At 41.9% G+C, this 7,395-nt stretch overlaps 1 protein-coding gene across 3 annotated transcripts in view; it reads right to left on the reverse strand.

Annotated features, from left to right (window-relative positions):
• PAFAH1B1 (platelet activating factor acetylhydrolase 1b regulatory subunit 1) overlaps window positions 1-4,666 on the reverse strand; it is a 77,822-nt gene extending 73,156 nt beyond the window's left edge. For 2 of the 3 annotated variants that reach the window (XM_012740704.2, XM_075994250.1), the window contains exon 1: window positions 4,295-4,655. The gene's annotated coding sequence lies outside the window, so the exon portion shown is untranslated. Of the gene's footprint in view, window positions 1-4,294 lie in introns of all 3 variants that reach the window. The other variant, XM_075994251.1, reaches the window with a different exon arrangement.
• Between the last annotated feature and the right edge of the window lie 2,729 nt (window positions 4,667-7,395).

The raw sequence follows: 7,395 nt of genomic DNA on the forward strand, positions 1-7,395 counted from the left end.
AGAAATTCTCCGGATTTTAGTTCTCTTATCCATAAAAATATCAACCTACCTTAAAAAGTAGCTGACAGAACAAGTTAAAATGAGTACCAAGTTCAATACAAAGTTCTAGAGAAATATTTATGACAATGTTAAATGACAACACTTTAGAGAATATCTTTTGAGAAGTATCCTTGACAAATGCAGATTAGTCTTAACATGGTAAGTTTCAACCAAAAGCCACCATCTTTTGAAGAGAAAACAGTAAATCAAAATAATAAGCACTTATGATGCCTGCATCCAATAAGTATAAAGCATTTCACAAATATCAATTAAAATCTATAACTGCTGTGCCAAGGTTAAAAATTATATAGATAGCAGAAGTTAAACTAAGGTTCCATTTAAATGACTAGCCAAAGTGTCATAACAAACCAGCAACAAAATTAGAACAATCCAAAAAATCTTCATTGCAGTTAACTATTAGGCTTATATAATACAGCATCTTTCTTCATGAAATATGTATTTCTCAAAATGTTTGGCCTTCAACAACTAGGAGTCACTCGACAGCTAAGCATTTTCAGAACAGCAGGTTTGCTTTTTCTTTTCAGAATTCATATTGTATACCATTAGTTTTATTTTAAATAGAGTAACTTTATAAGTAAAAAACAGTAACAGTTGTATTGTAGAAAGCATAAGAACAGTGGCAAAGTTCCATTTCAAAATTTAACTATCTTTCTAGAGTACATAAAAACAGGTTACCTGTCATAATGAAATATTTTCATAACAGAGCCTTAGAGTCAAGTAAAAAATCTTTTTTAGGACAAGTAGAAATGGCCAGCTTGGTTTTAAAACCAATGGAGCCTCAAGTCCCTCTGGCAAAAGAGTACATGACTCACTGCTTTAGAACTCAATGGGAAGAATTGGAAAATTCTCTTTGCCCTAAGATTTTGCTTTGGGTTTGTTTTTTAAGATATCTCCATCTCCATAATTTCTATGGCTTATTTATTAAAATAACAAATTGTGAATAATATGAATCACATGAAAACAAAAAGGTTGTACTTTTTCTTGGATATTTAAAATATAAGCCATATGGTAAAGTCATTCATATATATGTATATAAATATAATATCTATTACTTAGTATATAATCAAGAGGGAAACATTTATATTCTTTTTAAAAAATAGAATACAGACAATGAAACACGTATGTTCTAGCCAGAAAGCCAAAAATTATGAGATACTGATTATTCCTTCCCTAAAACATCTTGAAATCTTTTACACTAGAGCTATTTTATCTGGAAAAATAGATACCAAACAATTCTACTAAAAATTTTAACTTATCCCAATCTCATTAAAAGTTTTATAAATACAGGATTATAAAAACTAATCTCCAAATTAAGGATAAGATTCTGCCAATGTATCAGAAACATATACACACACACATTTGGAACTAAAGCTCTCTTACTTAAGATAAATTATCATAAGCTCTTGACTGACTAATAATCTACTGAAAAATCACCACTCTTAGTGTGCTTTTATACCTACGAATAGTAGGGATGGGGCTATGTCAGACATATGATATAGTGAATTATCATTCCCAACCTTACTTTTTCCTCACCATATTAACCCTTCTACTTTCTAATCACATTAAAAAGAACAAAAATATAAAAATATATCTTACATAGACAAACATTTATAAGGCCCATCAAAATCACATTTACCACACAAATCTGAAATTCTTTTGAAGATGTCTATTCATGTGAATGCTTGATACATTAAAGTGACCTATCCCTTCTATGGCAGTATCTCACAAAAAGGTCCCTTTTGAGGGGCAACACAAGAGAAAAGATCTATATAAAGAGCCTTTACTGCAAATACCTTATTTTTTTCTCATCTTTGATGTTCATTATTTAAAAATCCCAAATAGACTTACTGCTCTAATGCAAACTAAAGTAAAACCATAGTGTTCTTACTAGATTTTTGCAGTATACCTGTACCTACTACTGTTTCTTGCCGAATACTTCTGAGAATCATTAATTTATACTTATTTGACTAAAACAAAAACATGAACAAGGGTATGTACATATACATATGTATATGTATCTTTTTATATACACACACACATAGATAAATATATAGACAATAAATGTCTGCTTTGAAGCAGGGACATTGCTTTTTATCCCAGTCATTCAATGCCTATCTTGCAAAAAGGTGGAAAACATGAGATTTTAAGATTCATTATAGAGAAATGCCTTTGTTGTAGCCACAATTAGTATGAAATAACCTTACAAAACATAAGCAAAAGAAAGACGCTATGAAAGGGCAATCTAGCATTTCACAGCTTCTGCTCCCTTACTCCACCCAGTCTTCTCAGCTCAATGGCTGTTCACAGCATCCACAAATATTAGCCCATTTTTTTTAAAAGAAGTGTGTGTCGGGGGAGGTACCAAAATAGGGCTTGCTCCATAAAAATCAACAAATACAGAATATTTTATGTGAAAAACTGTGATTCTCTCTCTGATTTTCAAAATACATACTAGCTTTAAATTTCTTTTAGGAGATTCTCCCCTTCTGAAAAATCCAAACAATGATCATTTATGAACATGAAAGAAAAATCACCCTAATAAAGACTACTCTTCTGCCTTAATAAAAACTGCAAATTGCAATGGTCAATTAGTTTGTGAAACCGTGTCCTGAAAGACACCCATTAGAGATTAAAAGCTAGCTAATACCTTAAAACCAAATCAGAATTTTTTAAGTAAAAGCTTTTAATGTATATTCAACATCATCAACATACCCAAGCAGGAAATTTCCCTGATAAAGAGATTGGACCCTGCAGCAATCAAGCCCTACTGCAGCAAAAAAAAAAAAAAAAAAAATTTAAGCAAACACTATCGTGGCAAGAGAGAGGAATGACATTATTACTGGTATGAAAGGCCCAAGCACTGTCTCCTCCGCCCTAGCCTCAAAAAAAAAAAAAAAAAAAAAAAAATCACACAAAACAACCCACCCCCTAACAAAAATAGAACTGCCAAAAATGGCACAAATTTTTTGTTTATACTTTAAAACGTTATGAATCTCAAGGATTGTGTGCTTAAACCAGAGGTCGAAATAACTGTAATATCTCTCTTTCTCCCGAGTGCCTCCTAAGGAAAGGGGGAGGGGGAGACCTTGGCATGACATCGCCCATTAGGAACAGGACCACAAATCTAGTCCTTCTCTTCAAAAGCAGAATTTCTTAACCAAAGGATTGATATAAACTGGACCCAAACCCCAACCCCAACCGAAAATTTCCTGCCCTCCTCTCAAGGAGTTTCTTGCTAAGTCACTGAAGAAAGGGAGAATAACAAATAATGCCAAGGTACCTTGCTCTCTCCTATCTCAGCTACTGAAAACCTCCTCCTCTCTACTGTTACGTTTAGAGAGACAGAGACAAAATCTGCCCACCACCTCAAATGCATTTTCTCACTTGGGAGGCTAAAGAGGGTAAACACATACAGGCACTGCGTTTCCCAAAGGAGTGGGGAGATTAGATTAGATGAAGGGGAATGGCAAAGGGCCTCCAAGCTCAATGTTAACAACGTCAAAAGGCAACTCTCGTTCAAGGAGCCGGTGGCAGAAAGGAAAATCCTGCCTGATTCGGTGGATGGATGCTGCAGATTGTTCGGTAGGGTCGGGCCGCTCCCCCTCGGTGGGTACGGAGGTCGGACCACCGCACTGGGGTGCCAGGGAGGCAGTGGACCATCCTCCTCAGGTCAACCCCATCCTAAGGACAGGTGGGGGACGGAACGCCTGGAAGGCCCTGCGGGTGCCGAGGAGGCGCGGGGCTGAGCCCGGTCCCAAGCCAATAACTGCGGGTGGGGTGGGGACTGCGGAGCTCGCCTCCGCGGCCGGGGAGGGAAGGGCCGAGCCCTTTCCCCAAGATCAGAGAGCGACCTGCTCCCCACGCCCTTCCTACCCAAGAATACTTTTCTTGCTAAGTCACCGAGGGAGGAGAGTGATCCCTTCTCGGGCAGGGCCGCGGGTGGAGTCGCGGCGGCCCGGCATCCCCGGAGCCCGGGCCGGGGAGGAGGGGAGCGAGGGCAGCGCCCTCCCCGGCCAGTTCCCCTCCTCCCGTGTCTCTCACTCAACGGCCGTCGCGGCCGCCATTTTGAGAGCGAGGAGAGAAGAAGAAGGAGGCGGCGGCGGCGGCAGGGGGAGGGGAGAATGGGAGGGAGGGGACCGGCGCAGCCACTTCGTCAGGCCGCCGGGCCCGGCCCGCAGCCGCCCGAGCGCAGTGGAGGAGACAGAATGGAGGGCGCAAATCCTCGCCGCCTTACCGGAGCGCTGCACCGCCGCCTCCGCAGGGCCTCTTCCGTCCTTCACTCCCATCCACCGGCGGGGGAGGGGGGAGGGAGAGGGAAGGGAGGAAGGAGGGAGGGAGGGAAGGAGGGAGGGGGAGGATGGCGCGCTGGGCCCGGTCCCGAGGAGGGGGAGGGGAGGGGAGCGGGCGGGCTCTTCAGCCGTTCCGGGGCTCGAGCCCACGCCCGGCGCTCGCGGTTTCTCTCGCTCGCGCCCGGGAGCTGCCCTTCTTCTCCTTCTCGCTCCCTAGACCCCCGGGTCGCTGCTCGTTCGCTCGCTCACTCGCTATCTCGGCCGCCGGACTCCGCCGCCGCCCCGCCGCTCCAGCTCCGTCTGTCACAGGAGCTGCCCCAACGCCCTGACGTCACCGCGCCGCCGCCACCGCCGCCGCCCCAGACCCGCCAGGAAGAGGGAGGGAGGGGGCCGGGAGCGGAGGAGGGGCTGCGGCGCATGCGCTGGGCCGGGGCCGGGCCCTGAGCCGCGCTGCCTTCCGCCTAGCGGGCGGGCGCCCTGGCGCTGCAGAGGGGCTGGTGGGCGAGTTTGCGCAGGAGGTGCTGCTTCTCACGCTCTTCACGCCTCTGTAACCTTGGGGAAGGCTCCTTTTTCCTAGACCCTCGTCTGACTGTGGTGGCCCCTTACGGACTCCAGCTCTGCTCCCCTTCCCGCCCTGCTTTTACCCTCATACGACGCTCTCCCCGCTTCCCCTGCCGACGGCGGGGCCGGTTGGCACCGTGCATTCCGGGCCCGCGAGGCTGAGTAGCGGGTCCGGGCGGGCTGCCGCCCCTCTGCCTCTGGCCTGCGCGATTATTCCCCAGTTAGGGGGGGCCGAGGGAGGGGAGTAGGTTGGTTGGCTTGCGAGGTGGAGCTGTTGATGTTCAAAGGCAGATGGAATGCCTTGTCTTCATTTCTATTATAGGTTTTAAATTGGGAGGATTAGCTTTTAGATGTGATTCAGCTATTCTTTTCCTTAGTCTCTCTCTCTCTCTCTCTCTCTCTCTCTCTCTCACACACACACACACACACACACACACACACACACACACACACACGACTCTTGAAATCTTGAAACTGACACCTACAGAAAGACCTGGAACTTTATCCGTGTAAGGAATGTCTGTGTGTGTTTGCTAAATTATGGGTTGAAATATTGATGACTAAGAAGTCCTGGGCATTTGTAGTCAATTTATTCTACACAGGGACCCTTGATTTTTAGAAAGCGAGATTTGGGGTTCTGAATAATTCCATACGGGATATTCTTTTAATATGAGTTATCGAATGAGGTTATTTCATCATTTATTTGTATTGTCTAAAGAAACTTTTCCTGGAACATAGGCTTAAGCTTGTGTTTCATTACTTCCCTTTATGTAGGTACATACTATGCACTGCATTTGGGAAGCAGCAGAGTTAATGAAAGAGAAAACTTAGGTGTGAGTCTTAGATCAGCCACTTACCAGAAGTATGACCTTGGGTAAATTACCATTCCTCTCTTTGGCCTTGGTTTCTCTATAAAATAGACCTACTAACTAACTTGTAAGGCTTTTGTAAAAATAGAGGAGATGCTGCATGTGCAGAGTATCTTATCTTAGTGGGGACTCATAGGTAACTCATGTAACCATTGCTGTTGCTTGGTACCAAAACAAGTTTCCTTTTATTAAGAAAGGCTGTCTCTATCCTTGGCTGTGTTCAAAAGGAACATGAGCCAATTGTGTGGAGGGTTTGGCTTTTGCCTTCATGAAGACAGGGGACTAAATCAAATGGTCTCTGGAAAGTCTTTTCTGGGTTTACACGTACGGAATTTTCTAATTAAATAAGGACAACAAGATGAGGCACAGAGCTTTGGTCTGTGATGTTTACTCAGGTCCAGTAATTGTCAATAAACAATAAATCCCTTTGTTCTAAGAATCCACACTTTTACCTTTTAAAATATTTATTATTGCCTGATATCATGCTACTTAATATTTAATTAGCTGAGTAAATCAGTTCTTTATTTTTTAAATGAATACTCTAAAAGTCAACAAAATCGCCCAGAAAGAAATGAGAAGCACAATGATAAACACTGATTTAATACAAATTGGTAGCACTAACCCCTGTAAACCTTGAGTTTGCAGACTCGTGTATTTAGAAAACTTTATAATCTGTAATATGTAATTATGCACTAAATTAATTGATAATCAGATTTTATTTCTATAGCAATCCTTAAAAAAAAAAAAAAACTCCCTTTGCAGGAAAGTATAAAACTCTCTCCCTGAATTATGATTTTTCCAAACAGAAACTGTCTTATGTGCTTAATTTGATGTGGACCAATGTGCTATGGTTCTATACACTTTCTCTCCAGTTAGTTGCTAGGATGATAGATCTATCTTAATAAATCCTTGTCTATTGAAAATGGAGAATTAAGACATCTATTATCAATCATAATTCATAAGGACTTACACAGAGCTTACTATATCTCCAGGAAATATTTAATAATGGACATTTTGGGCAATGTTTCTTGAAAAAAAATTAAGTACAAACATCCATTTTTACTTACCACAATCTAACAGTTAATCTCTCTATTCATTTGAATTGCAAATCTTTATTTTTTCAGCAGACATTTTCAAAATGGAAACATTTATTTCAATTGCTGCAGTAAAATTAGTGTTAGTTTAAACAATTCCATAAACAAGCTAACTGGAAGAAACACACCAAAAATATTGCTATTGGGAAGAGGACAAAATGTCTTCTAAAGGTATCTCTAGTACAAAAATCTCTTTACAATGAGTACAAACGTTAAAACATTATTTTGAGAATTAAACTGTCCTCTGTAGTTTATAGGCAAATGTGCATTGTTATGTGTGCAAATTTGATAGAAAGCAATTAGCAAATTGTGAGAAGGAAGCTTTTGGATGTATAAATTATGGGAATCAAAGTCCCATTTAAAGGAGAACCATGGCCCAACAGGCCAGGGACTCACTCTAGGAGATTTCAGCTAATTAATGTGTGTACCTGCATTTCCCCAAGGCATGGATATGTCAGTGAGGGCAAGTTCAACAAGACCAGTCATTCTTCATCTCAGTTTCATGACATCCTCATGTGTCAT

Source organism: Microcebus murinus, chromosome 18 (assembly GCF_040939455.1).
Source record: "Microcebus murinus isolate Inina chromosome 18, M.murinus_Inina_mat1.0, whole genome shotgun sequence".
Lineage (NCBI taxonomy): Eukaryota > Metazoa > Chordata > Mammalia > Primates > Cheirogaleidae > Microcebus > Microcebus murinus.